The sequence below is a fragment of the Typopeltis vanoorti genome, chromosome 9 (assembly GCF_054136105.1).
Source record: "Typopeltis vanoorti isolate ZY-2024b chromosome 9, IOZ_Tvanoo_1.0, whole genome shotgun sequence".
Taxonomy (NCBI): domain Eukaryota; kingdom Metazoa; phylum Arthropoda; class Arachnida; order Uropygi; family Thelyphonidae; genus Typopeltis; species Typopeltis vanoorti.
Window position 1 is genome coordinate 39,762,810 of NC_143557.1, and position 17,658 is coordinate 39,780,467.

The 17,658-nt window shown below is 34.1% G+C and overlaps 1 long non-coding RNA gene across 1 annotated transcript; it reads right to left on the reverse strand.

Annotated features, from left to right (window-relative positions):
* Positions 1-3,687: 3,687 nt before the first annotated feature.
* On the reverse strand, positions 3,688-16,170 carry LOC150102992 (uncharacterized). Its single transcript, XR_016548840.1, has 3 exons — positions 16,125-16,170; positions 14,721-14,845; positions 3,688-3,825 (listed from the first exon to the last, which is right to left on the reverse strand). It is a non-coding gene; the product is annotated as an uncharacterized LOC150102992 (long non-coding RNA).
* Between the last annotated feature and the right edge of the window lie 1,488 nt (positions 16,171-17,658).

Below are 17,658 nucleotides of genomic sequence, written 5' to 3' on the forward strand. Positions count from 1 at the left end.
TTTATTGCTTATTTTTTAGGATTCCTAAATAATCTCCAATTGTAAAACACTTTCAAGAAAATCTTCACGTTTTCTTTGACTCCTGATTTAATTTGAATTATATTTAATGAATAACACATAAAAAAGTGGATTCACTCAAGTAATTTTCCAAATGATATAACAAATATTGAGAAATAAAAATTGTCTTCAATTTTCTTTTAAGTAGCGAGCAAATGTTTACTCAAATTGGTTCCTTTTATTAGCAATTAGCAATTACATAAAAGACTCAACTCGCTCAAAACGAACTACATTTAAACTTTTTCAAATGAAGGTGAGCTTGTCTTATCTAGGAAGGTAGTTTTTTTTTTTTTTCCTTCAAAGGCCACTCGGTCTCGGAACACAGTCAACAGGCATAATGCATTTTACGTGCAGCGATGAGATGGTTTCCCGCGAAGAAGCATATAACTCCATGGAGGTAACGATAAACAACAATAACAAAATTAACTGTAATAATATATATTATTATTCTAATTCCAGGTAATAGCTAGCACATTTTTATGTTCATTATTTTTTAACATTAATGACGCATCATATTTTGACATACATATTTCAGTTGTTATAAGTTATAACCCATAAAAGAAGATAAAACGTGCTTAATCGGATTTGCAGTTCAATTTTCCATTCTAGTTAAGATAAAATACGGTAAACATAACATTCAACCATAAATATTTTAAATCTCAAGCAATATAATCATTCTATCGATAGTAATCATAAAAGAAGATGCAAAGTAAACATAAAGATATTAAATGAAGTAGTTTTCTACGCTCTCAAATACTGCTCAAAATTTAGATTATGTAAGTTCACTTTTTTACTTTCAACCACACGTGCAAATTCAGAGTGCATTTACTAAAATTATTATTTTATCATCAAAGTTTCCGATTCTGTGGATGGAGATTGTTGGATACTGCTGAATATAATGTTTCCCAAACAGTGGAACTCGATTACAGCATTTTCACCACAATAAAATCTTCGTTACGTCTCTCTGCTACTTATTCGCAAATGAACAAATATCCTATTTAAAAGTTCTGTTTTCCAGAAAATATAAAAGCGAAAATCCGAAACCCTTAATTCTCATCTCACTCATCTAAAGTTACATGTAAACATATGATTTTGGACTAGTTTTGATATAATAAAATCACTCAAATGAAATATTATAGATTTTACACAGCTACATTCGCAACGGGAATATCTGACCAGCCTACCTGGTCGATCGAGTGGATAGCACTCCGCCTCTCTAGCGAGCATGATATTATATAAATGCCTTGAGGTAGAAGTTGAATTTCATTGTCAGATCACAATTCTGCTAATTGGATGCTTGCAGTAGCTAAATATGCTCAATGTTTGGTCTACAGTAGAGTGTCCGAATGATCTAAAGCTTTGAGATCCACCCGTGAGAATATGCACATTAACAACCTTTCGTTGCTGGATTTCACATAAAAATTAAAGGTTTAGCTACTTAATACAGTTAATATGCTATATATATATATATATTAGCGGAAACAACTAAACTAAAAAGACTGTATTCTTCAGAAACCTGCACTGATTACAAGAGTCAAGCGAATCATAACTCTTATATTCTAAATATGCTAAAAGTAGGTTTTTCCTTTTGCTGAATGAAAAATGATATTTTTTCTGTGAGAAAATATAACTTCATCCTAAATCTATGAACGCTCATCCACTTCGAAAAAAGAAATTTTTTTGGATTCGCCTTGAACCGTTCCCCAAAGACAGGTAGTACAATTAGCATGAAGATACAAGATCATTTGCACATGGGCATCTAATTAAAGCACCAACTTGGACTGATATTAGTATATAAATGTAACATTGTATAAAATATAAAAGCATCTCGTTAAGACTTGACAATATGTTTATGAGTTATATGCTATATAAACAAAGTTTTAATGTTTAATTAAGCAAAGACGCGGCACGCTCTTGAGAACGTACCGTGTCTTGTCTCAACATCAGAGTTTCCGTCTTATTTAAGTTATATCCCATCCACCTTATTCATATATTGCTCATGATATATAATTTTTTCGATCTCTTATGTGGCCAGAATAAATATATTAAGGCCACACACGAGAAGTACAGAAACAAGAACGTGTATGTGTAGAAATTCAAAGAGAAGAAATCAGATGATGTTCTTTTTTTGACCAGCTGGAGGGTGCAATTCTTGTGGAATACATCATGGTGAAGGCTGTTTCGGAGAAAGGATGAAGACGGAATGAAAGAGAATGTTGGAAGTAGCTACTGGTCATGTTCCTGTAGGAATGGGGGGGGGACTAATGGAGGACAGTTTTGTCGACCCACGCTCATAAAAGCACCTGTAAAAAAGGCGCTAAATAGAAGGAGATCATCTATGATACAATAACTGAAACGAGTCTCTGTGTGTTATTCAATTCATAAATTCAATGAAGAACCAATGATGTGTTTGCCAACATGTAGATTTTGCTATCCGTCGTTCCATTTGTAGATAAATATTGTCACCTAGACAATATTTTTAAAATAACAGTCTTGCGTGGCTCTACATAATTATATTCTCTTCTATTCTGATTTAACTACTTAAATTTAATAATCCATCTAATGGTATGATAATATTGCTGAATTGGTTTTTATTAAGGTGATGATATTATAACTGCAAAAAATTTAACTATATAGGACAGTTGATATCTTGTTGAAAGCTTAAAATAGAAATACCCGATGGAAAAAAATCATAAACAAGTGAAAATATTTGAGAAGGATTCAGGTATTTACAGATGACTATCCATTTCACTCGGATAGTGTCCACGATGACCGGGACTGATTCAAAGATCCTGATTGTAATGAAAACTATACTTCCTTCTTAAATTCTTAAAAACGAAAGAAAATAATATGATTTAGCTCCATTAAATTAATTCCCATATTGCACTTTGATATACCTAAACTATAACACTTTTAAAATGCAAAACTCTTTAATTTGTATCTTTATTTTTTAAACTTTCATATTTAACTTGAATTTATGCAATATATAAATTATTCACAACCATCACCACTCTTCATCAATCAGAAATGAATTTAATTAATCTTCAAAAGGAAGGCCTCTTCTAGAGACTTCACCTGACAATGCCAGCACCATTGAAGATTTCAACGCGTAGACAAGATCTTCTCTGGCTATTGGCATAATGAGAGCTACAACTTGCGACACCAGATCTGACAGTATTGGAATGTTCAATAGAGTAACTCTGACATCGCCAATAGAAATAATCCGAAAATTTCTCAACTGGAGCGTCTCGCCTGCCGAACGTAACTGCCACAAAGTCAAAGAAAATTCCACGTTTCTCACACTTACAGGCAACAGAACATTAACAACTCGCATAAGCCCTCTAGATACACCACCCAGAAGATTTCCGACCAAATTTCCTATTAAACCTGCATTAACCATCCAGTTGTAAACCAGCATTACAGAATTTAACCTTACTTGAACTAAAACAGTGGCACTTTCATTAGAGCAAGAAAAAGAAGATGGTGCACTTCGAAATATTCCTTGTAATCCATAAATAGTGCCTGCCTTCAAGCCAATGTACTGTCTTTGAAGATTCCGGATGTAATAAGGGTCTTGAAGCTGATTTCGGACATCACGCAGAATGCTGTCAACAAAAGGATCTATTCTACTTGTCATTCTGCAAGCCTGGCGAGGAGTGGCTCCTCCTTCACGTCTAACCACGATATCCAAGTTATCAATATCATTTTGCTCCAGTACAGGGAGAAGTTGACTAGATTGCGGAATTGTTGCTGTAGGAGGTTCTTCCGCTATAAGAAAAAAATATTTATTACTATCTCACCTGCAATTTTGCGAACATAGAATAAATGTCAATAGCTGGTATAAATAAATTAGTAATAATTTTAGAATAATTTTAACATTATATTTGATCGCAAATAAATTACACGTACACACCGCCGAATTTAGAGTGATTCAGTACAGATTATAACTGATATCGTTATAATCTGCATAATTTCCAATTAATATAAAGTTACATAAACTAAATAATAGCGTTTTTTTTTGTTTTTTTTTTCAGTTTACGCAATATATTCTTTTGGATAAATAACAGCACAACACTGTAAAATGAATTCAGTCAGCAATAATATTTTTTTTTAACTTTTTTTTTTTTTTTTTAAAGCGTTCCTTGTAGATCATAATATCGTTACAACAGGTGTCTGTAATTGATATAACATGATTACATCTGCCTGTTTATCAAAGCACGTGGCATGAGTATAGTTATTGTATCTGAATTGATAGAATGAATTGGAGGAAACGAAGAAAAGAAGACAGGGAAAAACGAATGACAGAACAATAACTCACGAGTAAATGAAGATGGGATGAACTATACAAAATTATGTTAGTTTCGTAAAATAAATCGAAACCGATGAAAGGGTATATTTCAAAATTTAGTTTGTTAAAACGTTAATAACAAATTGTGTGTGTGTGTGTGTGTGTGTGTGTGTGTGTCTGTGTGTGTGTGTGTGTGTGTGTTATTTGCTGTAACGTGTCAAAAAACACTACTACAGTTGTGTTAAAACAAGAATCGTGTTCAGTAATCGCTTATGTGTTTTCAGTTTTGTGACAGGTCGTGGAGCGGTGTGGGATATGAAATGCAACAACTACATGATAATAAGAATAATATTGTTTTGCTTCTTTGCATATTAGGGAAAGTTTTTATAAGAAAGAACTGTGTTTTTCATGCTTTCTTCATAACAGTTACTCCGTAGCTTAGTTCAAGAGCTGTATGTCCTCCGCTGAAAACACCTAACTTCGAATTCAGTCTCGAATGCGGGATTCCTTTATAAAGCCTTTTTTCAAATGAAGATTAGTCACCTGGCGTTATATTAATTTGGCATTGATAGGGATTTTCATCTCGGAAACTCGAGTTTTTCATCCAGCAAACCATATAAATCGGCACTACACTGGCCTTATCTCCTTAGTTTCTTCTATAAACCGAATAAGCCAAGCATAACATCCAATTCATTTCATGGACTGTTTAAGAATTGCAAAGAGGTGTGATCCGGTATGTTTAACATAGTCTGCCCTTGTATGTTCCGTATACTGTGTGCATTGTGTCTGTTAATTGTATGTGTTCTTCAACTAGTCTGCTTGTTTTGAGGGATGAAAAACCAGAATTTTCCTGGTTCTCCAGTTGAAAACGTATTAAATTTGAAGATATTGTCTCCAAGTCTCCAATTTGAAATTCAGCCTTTGTCTATTCCTGCATTCTTGGCAATGCCAGTAATGAATCACGTTGTTAAAATTAAACTGTGTTTCAAGCCGTGTATTTTCACAAACTTCAATATACCATTGGAGCAATTTTGGGCTACGGCCAACTACGAAACAGTGTCTCGGGTGCGGTTAGCCTAGTGGCTTTGCGCTTTGCAACCATAGGCCTGAGGAAAGAGAGTCCTAGGTTCGATTCCCCTGACGAAGTGAGTAGCTTAAGGATCTTCCTCAGTCAGTCATATCCGGGCTAATCCGGGCGAGAGACATTTGCATAGGATACCAAAGAATTGGATACAGTTAGCATGGAGATCAATCACGGTTTTTTTTTTTTTTGCCATTTCAAGACATAAAGAAAAGAGATGTAACAAAAGTATGAAGCCATTATAAGTTTTTATAATGCAAGGCAATGCTACCAGAGTAATGGCCTAGAACATGTTTACTTACCATTCATGAGTTCTCTTGAGGTCTAGCTGAATCGCTGTTCAGGTACACCTCAAGTTCAGGTGAACAAAACTGCTTATAGAACAATCTCGATACACCGGGGCATTCTATAGACACACAGTGTCCAACTCATTATTAGGTGGATATCGCTAATAAACTCTTCACTAAGTGTACAGTTGGTGATCTTATTAAGTTGTTGTTTCTTGTAATGATTATAAACAGTCAAAACATTCTGGAATAATAATAGCAGCAATAATTAAAATAAGTGAGTTTATTGTTCTTTGAACTTTCTCCAGTTCAAAGGATATAATAATAATATAATAAGCTAATGCCTTTTTATTCCCCCATAGAGAGTAGGAAAGGCCTTTTAACCCTATCTAGCTTTTGGAGATTGAGTGGGCAGTCTCCAAAATTGACTAGCGGTGGTGGTTCAATCTCCACTGGTAGCCAATCAGAGATAGTTGTCCCCCCTGTCTATTACTAATTATAGGCGGCTACTGATGAAGAGACTAGCAAACAAGTGCTGTCATCTCTTGGTACCCAACCCTAACAGAATATGATAAAGAGCCAAGAGGCTCTGAGGGATTTATCATTCCCTTAACCTAACAGAATATGTTACTGTCAGAATTAATGTGGGTTCTGTGGTCGATTTTCTTGAGTTTACGGGATGAAAAATTCGAGTTTCTGGGAGAAAAAAAATCGCTTGCCCGTGACAAAGATCGACTAACAATTTTTCCAGTTCTCCGACTGGAGAACTTTTTCCAGTTCTCCAGTCGGCGACTAGACTTGAAGTGGAGTATCTTGAGGCAGCCTAATGCAGAAGATGCAAGCGCCACTTCCACTAAGCTACATAGGCCTATTCTAGTTCAAAGGATAATAAAGTTATTTATTTATTTATTCATTCATTCATTCAATTATCGCAGCCATTTATAAGCAACTTTTATGACAATCTTGTATAATTCAGTTTGTAAATACTCATGTATATTCAAAAGTTTACAAATTCAAATAATAATTATGTCAATCATACGATGTTGTGGGTGATACACAATGTAAGTGAAGACAGTAGGCTGTGTGGGGTTGATGGTATTTAATAGTATTTTAGCTGCTTCTGTAAATCATATGGAAGCAGTTAAAATACTTAAAAATTTTCATCAATAATAATAATAATAATAATAATAATAATATTTTATTTTTTTTATTACATTACATGCATTTGTTACAGTTATTACATACATTACATACATTTGATTACATATCATACATTACTTTCATTTGTTTACATATAATACATACATTACATATATTGGTTAAATGTGATAAGTACATTACATGCATTTGGTTACATATGATACATACTTTTTTTTTATCTTGGATGAGAAGTAATTTCCCTGCTTTCATCCTCGAAGCTTATATGTAAGCTTATCTGAGGATGACACCAGTTGTTATTATTTATTGGTTTATATGCTGTGTTTGGAAGCTACGAAATATATGATTGAGAAATTCGCTAGCACATACATACATACATACATACATACATGCATACATACATACAATAACTTGGAATGTATTGATGCGTCGCTGAACTGGAAGCCTGAACGAATATTTTGTGTTTCATTAAATTTGTATGGTATTTTGGGTGCATGTTTCTTGTTCATAGTATGTCCTTAGAGCTCTTTTCAGGCTATTGTAGTTTGTAAGGTTTCTGTATTCAAAAGGTAATTTGTTTATCATGTCTGGGATGTAGAAATTTCGTGTGGTCTTTCCGTAGTGATTATTGTATTTATATGATATAATTAGTTGTCTGCGGTCTTGTTATGCGATATGTGTTTCTGACTGTCCTGTGGTTGGCATCGAAATAATAATAATAATAATAATAATAATAATAATATTTTTTTTTTTTAAAAAATTTATTATGTCTCAGTATAAGTTACATACAATAATAATATTTACAGTAATTACTATAAGGATTATACAGAATTTTTGATTTTAGAATATACATAATAATAATAATAATAATAATAATAATTTTTATTTTATTCATTTATTTATTATTATCATTTTTTTTTATGTCTCAGATGAATTGCATACATAGTTGCTGTAGTAATTATATATATATAATATTTATAACGCATTACAAGTGTGTATAACAGATTCTTGCAAGTTAGTAATTTTCTTCCTCGAAGCTTAGTAGAGCTTATCTGAGGAAGATAATAGATGACAGAGGGTGGTGGTTGTATGGCTGTGTTCCTATACTGGTTACAAGCCAGGTGTTGATTTTACTGTTTGTTGGTACATGCTTGAAAGACTTTGACTGCTATTACAGTTTAACTTTTTTTTTAATTTTTTATTTTTTATTTTTATTTTTGTGCAAATAGAGTTGGATTTAGACGTGGTGTGTTTATTTCTTTGTGTTCTTGTAGTGATAGTTTTTGAGAGGGGTGGGGTGTCATAGGTTTGTGTGTGTGTGTGCATGTGTGGTGGGGGAGAGAGAGACAGCAATTGCTCTAATTTTCATTCTCGCTATAATATTTATATAGTGCCTGTTTCAGCTCTCTGTATGTTCCTAGGTTTCTGTTGTCGAACGGCAGTTTGTTTATCATGTCAGGTACGTAGAAGTTTCGGGTGGCTTTGCCGTGGTGATTGTTGTACTTATATGTTATGTAGTTTGTTGACTGTGGTCTTGTTATTTGATATGTTGTTCTGGTTACTCTATATGTTGGGCTGTAGTAGTGTTTTAACATGACTGTGTAGTGGCGTAAGTGTTTCACCTTAAATATTTTGTGTTTTGTCCATGCTTCCTGCATAAGAGTGGGTTGTTCCCAGAATATCAGTTTTATCATTTTATCTTGCAACCATTGTAGCCTGTTAAGTCTGTAGTCTGCGCAGAATATGTATGATGTGATTGCATATCTTAAAATGTTTTTACATAATGCTTTATAGATTAGTATTTTTATGTGGGTTGGGGCAATGTCTTTTAATCTGTATAGTTTTCTTGCTATTATCCTAAGTTTGGTATGTAGGTAGTTTGTGGCTATTCCAACTTTGATCAGCATCGAAGTGAAGTCCAAGATAGCGTGTTGTTTTCACCTGTGTGATGGTTGTGATTTTAGGTTCTGCACTTTGTGTATAGTAGGATGAATGTTTGATAGTGAGATATTTAGTTTCTATGGGCAGGGTTTGGGGGTTTTTGAATTTCATTAGCTTTGTTTTTCCAGGGTTTATATATATGCCGTTTTCGGTTAACCAGTTAGTGATTTGATTGATGTCATGTTGCATATATTTGTAAGCGATATTTGCATTGTTGTGAATGGATACTATGGCCGTGTCGTCTGCATACTGGAAGATTTTACTTTTTAGGGGGAGTTGGCTTATGTCGTGTGTGTATATGTTAAATAGAATGGGAGATAGGACAGCTCCTTGCGGTACTACACAGGTTACATGTACCTCTTTGCTGTGTGCTGATCCTATACGTGTGATGTGCTTTCTGTTTTTCGTGTATGCTTTAAACCACTGGAGCAGACGACCTACAATTCCGATATGGGTAAGTTTCGTTAACAAGGTTTTATGTGATAGTGTGTCAAATGCTTTTGTTAGGTCAATGAAGACCACTAATGTTATTCTGTTTTTATCCAATGCAGCGTTTATTAGATCTGTGAAATCTTCCAGGAGTGTTGCTGTTCCTTTATTTTTTTGAAAGCCATATTGTGTTTTGGGTATGATTTGAAATTTTTCAACGTATGTGGAGAGTTTCTGATGTACAGTGCGCTCCATGATTTGGTTGATTACAGGCAGCGTGGCGATAGGTCTGTAATTACTTATTATGTTTCTTTTTCCCTGTTTGTGTATGGGTGTGATTAAAGCAGTCTTCAGTGTTTCAGGTATGTGTCCCGTTTCGAAGATTTTATTTAACACTTTTTGTATAACTGGAAGTAGGTCGGTTGAGTGTTTCTTGATGTCTTTTGGTTTGATTCCGTCTATCCCCGGTCCTTTGTTAGGATTAATTTGTTGAATTGCCAGTGATAGTTCTTCTTTTGTTACTGTGGGGAACCACATCGACTGGGTTGCTTGAGGACCTAGTGGAGAATGTTCGTATGTGTGAGGAAAGGTTGTTTCTTGTAGCTTTTGGACAGAGTTCACGAAGTGCTGATTAAAGTTGTTTGCCAACTGTTTGAGGGATTTGGGGTCGCAGGCAAAGCTGTGTTTTATTGTTTCTGAGGCAGTGGTTCTGTGTATATTGTCCAGCATTTCATTAATCAGGTGCCAGGTTTCCTTTATGTCATTCTGCGCTGTTGTTAATTTGTTGCTGTAATAGTTTCTTTTTGCCGTTCTAATCTGGGTTGTTAGGAGATTCCGTTTTCTTTTGTATTCAGCTTTTAAAGCGATATTGTTTGGCGACTTCTTAAGTTGTTTCCATAGGGCATCTTTTCTTTGTATGTCTGTTAGTATGTTGTCTGTTATCCAAGGATTTTGTTTCATTTGGGGCGTATTTTTATTTTTGTTAATGCTTTGTTATATATTTTGTTAAATGCAAGTTTAAGATTATTATATACAGCTTCAGCAGAGTCTAGAGATGCTATCTGCATCCAGTCTGTTTTTCTGATTTTATCGTTCACTATTGCTTCGTTTACAATGCTATGATCCTGTTTTGTAGTCTCAGTGATTTTTATGGGTTCTGGTTCAGTGTGTAACTGCAATGCTGTAAAATAATGGTCTGCTAGTTTGCATGTTATGACGGCTGCTGTGTGGCTGTTTGGAGCGGCCCTTATATTTATATGATCAATGCAGGTTGAGGTTGTTGTGTTTCCGACTATCTCTTCTCGTGTATACGACTGTATGGATGGGGTTATGTTATATGCCTATAATAGGTCTAGGTATTGTTCTGTGTTGTTATTTATGTTCCTAATATTTATATTAATGTCTCCTATTATTATCAAGTATTTTGAGGTGCCTACTTTCGTGGCTGAAAGCCATCTGTTTAGTTCTTCTAGGAATTTTGTGGTGCTTAAGTTGGGTGGTCTGTATATTGCGTTTAATATCAGGGAGTTTTCTTGTTTAATGTTTTTAATTTCGATGCATATGTTTTCTGCGTATTCTAATTTATAGTTTATTTCTGTTACTTCTAGTTTATGTTTGGTAAATATTATTATACCACCGCCTCGTTTTGTTTGTCTGCAGTGTTTGTGTTGTTGGAAGTGTGGCATTTGGTAAGAGGTTGCCTCTTCGTTTGTCGTAGATACTTCAGTCAGTATTAAAATGTCTATTATAATACCCCCCCCCCCCCGAAGGAACACGTGGTGGTGTGGCTTGCGTGCTTCAGTGACGTTGAGAGCTATTGTGGAGGTTGCATAGCTGCTAGCAGGGCCACCCTTGTCAGACAGGTCTCAACTGAGGAGCCAAACTAACAGTGTTCCATCCCCCATCTTAATGGTGAAAAGGAAGAAGAGATCCATACCGGATCAGTCGACGCCTGGGTCATCAAGGACTGCGTCAGATGTTGGAGTCCTGAAGCGACAAGTGGGCTTCAGGCCTTAGCTCTCCTTGCTGGGCAATTAGGGCAGGAAGCTGAAAAGCGACTGGAAGAAACAGAACGTAAAAAATGGACTGTAGAAGAAAACAAAGAAATTATGAAATGTTTTTACAGATCAACACCAGAAAAACGAGATTTCAGAAAGCGTATGCATTTAATTTGGAAACAAAAATTCCCAGAATCTGCAATAACAGAACAAAGACTTATGGACCAAAAGAATTTCATTTTCTGTAACAAAATATTTACTGAACTTGAGCTGCAAGAGTTACATAATAAACCAACAACTCCAGTAACAGAAAATCATCAGGAGGTAGCTATATCAAACTTTGGAATTCAACTCAGTAAACATCAAGCTGACGACATACCTCAGAATTGTTTGACAGAAGGGCAGTGTAAAATGAAGTCAGAAATATTGGAACATATGAACTCCATAAATGACCGTATAAGACTACCGCCATTAAAAGCTTTACAAAATCTAAGTTAAAACAGCTCCTCTTAGATGCAAATGCTGTAATTGAAACCATCACAACCAACAGTATAAAGGAAACAAATGAGCTCCTATACAGCACAGCCTATATCATTTCAGTGAAGCTTGGTTCCGAAAGAGAAAAAGCCGAGGATGAAACAATCTGCACCATGGAAAATCCGGTTAGAACGAAAGGTCAACAGGCTTCGAGCTGATCTAAGTAACTTCAAGAGTTTTAAAGAAGGACGGTTGAAAAGTAATGACATCAAAAACAAACTGATTAAGACATATAATTTGGCCAACAAAACAATTGCTGAAGTTACAGAAGAGCCAAAACAAAGAATTACAGCGACTACACAGAAAATTAAAAGATATGAAGCAAGAATAAACCAATATGTACAAAATATGCAATTTCGACAGAACCAATGTCAGTTCTTCCAGTCTCTCCAGAGAAATACAAATGCAGACCATAATTCACCCGGAAAAGAAGAAATACTCAAATTTTGAAAGTCAATCTGGGATAATTCTATTGAACACAATAAAGATGCTTCATGGATTAATGAAATAGAATCAGAAATGAAATAGAACCAAATGCAAAATGTCATTATCACTAAAGAAATGGTCAGTTCTCAAGCTAGAAAATAAAAAAAAACTGGAGTGCACCTGGCAAAGACAAACTACATAGATTTTAGTTAAAACATCTAACCAGTCTACATGATCGAATGGCAGAACAATTTAATTATTTGTTGAAGTCAGGCTCAGTGGAAGAATGGATGATATCTGGGCGCACTTTTCTCTTCATGAAAGATAGTGATAAGGATGAAGATCCAAGTAACTATCGTCCAATAACATGCCTACCAACTATGCTTAAGCTGTTCACTGCAATCATAGCAAATTCCATATACCACTACTTATCAGATAATCAGATTTATCCAATTGAACAAAAAGGCAATTTTCAAAAATCTAGAGGAACAAAAGACCAGATCCTTATTAATAAAATTATTCTCAGAAACTCAAAAAGACGAAAAACAAATTTAAACATGGCATGGATAGACTACAAGAAAGCATGCGATTCCCTCCCACACTGCTAGATCCTAAAATCACAAAAAATATTTGGAATTAGCAAAAACATATGTTCGTTTCTGGCTACTGCTATGAAATCATGGAAAACAACATTAATAGTGAATAATGAACGATTTGGAGATATCAGCATTAAACGTGGAATTTTCCAAGGTGATTCCTTGTCACCATTACTCTTCAACATTTCTTTGATACCTTTGTCTATGATTCTGAAGAAAACAAAACTTGGATATGAAATTCCTAAATGTAATATTAAAATTTCCTATATGTTGTATATGGATGACTTGAAGCTATATGGAAAATAGGCCCAGCAAATAGATTCTTTATTGAACACACTTCGTATTTTCAGTCAGGATATCAAAATGGAATTTGGTTTAGATAAATGCGCAATTTTATCTATTAAACGAGGAAAAATTAATGACACTAGCAATTTTAATTTTGATCAAGAGAAATGTATAAAAGCAATTTCAGCTGACGAACACTATAAATATATAGGAATATTAGAAGCCAATGATATTCTCCACTCGAAAGTTAAACAACAGGCAGCATCAGAATACATCAAAACAGTTAGAAATATTCTGAAAACAAAACTAAATGGATTAAACACAATTAGAGCAATGAATTCTTGGGCTATACTAGTTATCCGATACACAGCTGGCATAATAAATTCGACAAAAGAAGACCTGGACAAACTAGACCGCAAAACTAGAAAACTAATGACTATGCATCATGCATTACATCCACGAAGTGATGTTGACCGGTTGTACCTACCGAGGAGAATAGGTGGACGGGCTCTGCTGCAAGTGAGACAGACTGTGGAAGAAGAAGAAATTGGTTTAAGAAATAACATCGACAATAGCTATGAGCCAATGCTTCAAGCAATTACACAAGAGGGCCTTCTAAAATCAATAAAAACAAATCCGATTACAAAAAGGAACAACAAAATATCCGATATGTTCGCTGGAAAAATAAACCCTTACATGGCCAATTTCTTCGAGATACTGAGGACAAAATTGACGTGAACAAGACATGACAATGGCTACAATATGGATATATTTAAAAGGAAACAGAAGGATTTATTCTAGCAGCTTAAGAACAGGCTTTACAAACTAATGCAATGAAAGCAAAAATTTTGAACATCAACAATAACAGCAAATGCAAATTATGCGATCAGAAAGATGAGACTGTAGAGCATCTAATCAGTGCCTGCAGCAAAATAGCTCAAACTGACTATAAATACCGCCATGATCAAGTGGCCAAAATAGTTCATTGGCATGTATGCAAAAAATATGGCTTTCCTACTTCTTACCTACCGGCTTTCCTACCGGTAGCAGCATAAAATAGAGACAGTATTGGAAAACGAAACAGCAAAAATTCTCTGGGACTTTAGAATATAAAGTGATCGGCATTTGGAACACAATAGATCTGACATCACAATTATTGAACATCGACAGGTTTGGATTATCGATATTGCAGTACCCAGTGATAACAACATCAACAACAAAGAACTGGAAAAAATTACTAAATATCGAGATCTGGCAATCGAAGTTGGCCGACTGTGGCTTAAACACACCAAAGTCAGCCCAATAGTTATCGGTGCACTTGACGCAATTTCAAAGAAGCTTTCCAACTATTTACAGCAATTAAAAATCAATGAAGTGACCCTATATGACCTACAAAAACAGCATTACTTGGAACAGTCAATATTTTACGACGCTGCCTGACGGACTATTCTTAGAATCTTGGGTAGAATCTGAATTGTTCTGTATCACCAGTGCAATTTTTATTTATATGATATCTTGTTTTGACTGTGTATTAATTATGTGAATAAAATAATAATAATAATAATAATAATAATAATAATAATAATAATAATAATAATAATAATAATAATAATAAAAACGTTCATGGATACAACTTACCGTTCACTTGAGTTGTCGTTTCTTGTGACGAGCAATACCGAGCATAGAATACAATTATAAATAGTGCACTCTTTTTGAACTGTTCCATTTCTAAATAAGATCAGAAAGATGATAAAAAACAGTGACTGAAATAAAAATAATGTGAATTAAAACCTGTTTTAAGATAAATCAGAATTTAATGCAGTCATTACATCTACATCATCTAACATTATAAGGGTAACGCGAGATATTAGATTTGAGAACGGGACGTTATGGAATGAATAAATAAATAAGTAATAAAATAAAAAGTGTAATAAACCACAAATCCTCTAACGCTTTTCATTTCTTAAAGGAATCAAAGGAACTCTTTTAGCCGTAACTTTTAGAAATTGGCAGGCAGCAAGTCATCAGTCTAGATCATCATAAGTTTTGAATAAGAAAAATAATAAAACTGAATATAAAGCGATTTTACAAATTTTGTTGATCTTTCCACCGCCCTTGTCAGAATAGGAATTTGCGTCCGGTCTTGATCATGATGCAATTTGCGACGCAATCGTGTTGTGTTCTGACTCTTTCTTTCATATAAACATGTTGTTGAATGAAACTGTTATATAATTAGACATTTCAAAAAGGAGGTAAAAGCATTTTCATTAATTTTAATGACTATGCATCATGCATTACATCCACGAAGTGATGTTGACCGGTTGTACCTACCGCGGAGAATAGGTGGACGGGTTCTGCTGCAAGTGAGACAGACTGTGGAAGTCTGTCTCACTTGCCATAATTACCATAGGCTAATTATCACTTGCTCTAATTACCATAGGCTATTATTAATTAACTACGTTTATTTTTGCAGAATCAAACATGTATGCAGCATGCTGCCAAGAAATTTTTAAAATTTAACTCAACGCTACTTAAAATAATTTAGAATTATTCCATGTATATGTCTCAGTAAAATAATAATTGAAGCATTAATTGCTTCAAAGACAGTACGATATATATGTCAAAAATCTGAAGCTAGAAACTTTCCTAAATACCCTATAAAATATCTCCATAATAAATCATACGGAAGCAGATAAAATACTGAAGACGCTAGTCATCTTCAATTCCTTTGCGAATTTATATATTTGAAAATTTCCGAGCTATGGAACTCTCAAAATGAATTGTAAACCCTGTTTTGCAATTCCTTCTGAGTTTGGATTCAACTACTTAACTACCGTACAGCGAAATCCTGTAATGTAGGAAGTTGTCTGAGAGCCTAAATAACTAAGCCTAAATAAAACTCAAAAGGCAAATAGAAATTCAAAAATCCTACATTAACAAAAACCTATTGCGGGATACTCCTGAAATCTTAGTTATGCTATAGCATCATTGACTAAATGTAACAAATAAATAATTCAAATATATGATAATGACCATAATTACCTGCTCTCGAAGCTGGAGATTTAAAATGTGCATTTCGCAATAAGTAGAAAATGCTTGTTAGTATATAGTGAAAACTAGATGAAAGCATAAACCATTTGCACTATTATCACTTAAATTTGCTTCAAACCAAAGTTTATCATGTATAAAGTGTCTTTACTGATAACTATATCTCATCTAAAATACAGCTACTTGCAGAACATGACGTGACCGTCACGTTCTGACTATTCTACAAATTCATGTTATTGTAATTTTAACTTTAAACACCATTTAAAACTAATTTTTAATCTTCGTCAAAACATCCCAATAATACTTTCCTCCTCCTTTCACGTATATTAGGTCTAGTGGCTCGTTACGTTTGTATTAGACATGGCCTAATTATGATTTAAAACCGCGACCCCTTCGACAATAAGCCCTGTGCCTCCCGATGTGTCCTATGTCTGTAGATGCGTATGTTCACGGGGCCGGTTCGCTTGTTCTGGTGTACGAAAAACCCTAGTTTCCTGGTAAAAAAAAACAAAAAAACTCATTACTTGTGTATGAGACCGGCTAACTCGCCTTTAGGCGAAATAGACCCAGATAAAAGTTCCTCACATCACTAACGGGAATCGAACCCCAGTTTTCTCTGACGAAAGGATTCGTCTATATCGACAGAGATACAGAAGCTTTCAATTATTAAGCCTAGTCATTAAAAAAAAGTCTGCTTCATTGGCCAAAATAGCTAAGCTTTTTTCTTTCATAATCCAATATACGTTTATTGTAATAAGAACATCATCCTTTGAATGCCAGTTTTATTGTACAACATTTGATGTCAGTGTCATTATTAAAAGAGATGTTTCAATCTAATAAAAAATCTTTCAGTGTAGGAATTAAATATTTTCATATTTAATATAAATATGAAACATAAAAAATTTAACATAAAAAAAAGAAAAGAAAAAAAAAAACGAAGGCTTTCAGAAGATACTCCTACAAATATATCAAATAGAGCTTCAGGCACAACCAAAATTAACATCTGCTTGTGGAAGTTTTGGGAGTTTAGGGGAAACGCCTTTCGTTTTAACCACCTTACCGGCCACTAAAGATTAAAAACAATTGTTGAATTGTAATACCATTGATATTACATAAATTTCAATGTAATATCAATGGTATTACAATTTTAATATGCACTTCGCATCCATGGAAATATGGACGTATATATACGTCCTGGCTGGTAGCGTGGTTTCTTTATTTAATCTAAGACAAATTCTAACTCCATAAATCGTTGATATATTTTCTTCCGTTGAGATCACTCTAATATCTCTTTTCATTCATTTTTTAGGTTATATCCCGAATGTACTACTCTTCCCCATCCTATTACTTTAATATTTCAACTATATTCTGGCTAAACAGTTTTGTCTTTATCACTTTACCGTTAGGTTTTGTAAAATTAAAATATTAAGCACTGTTAAAATTGTTAATTCTAATCAAATGAATCAACCTGTTAATAATATGAATAATAGATTTATAATGTGAATAACGTGAATAACATTCACAAGCA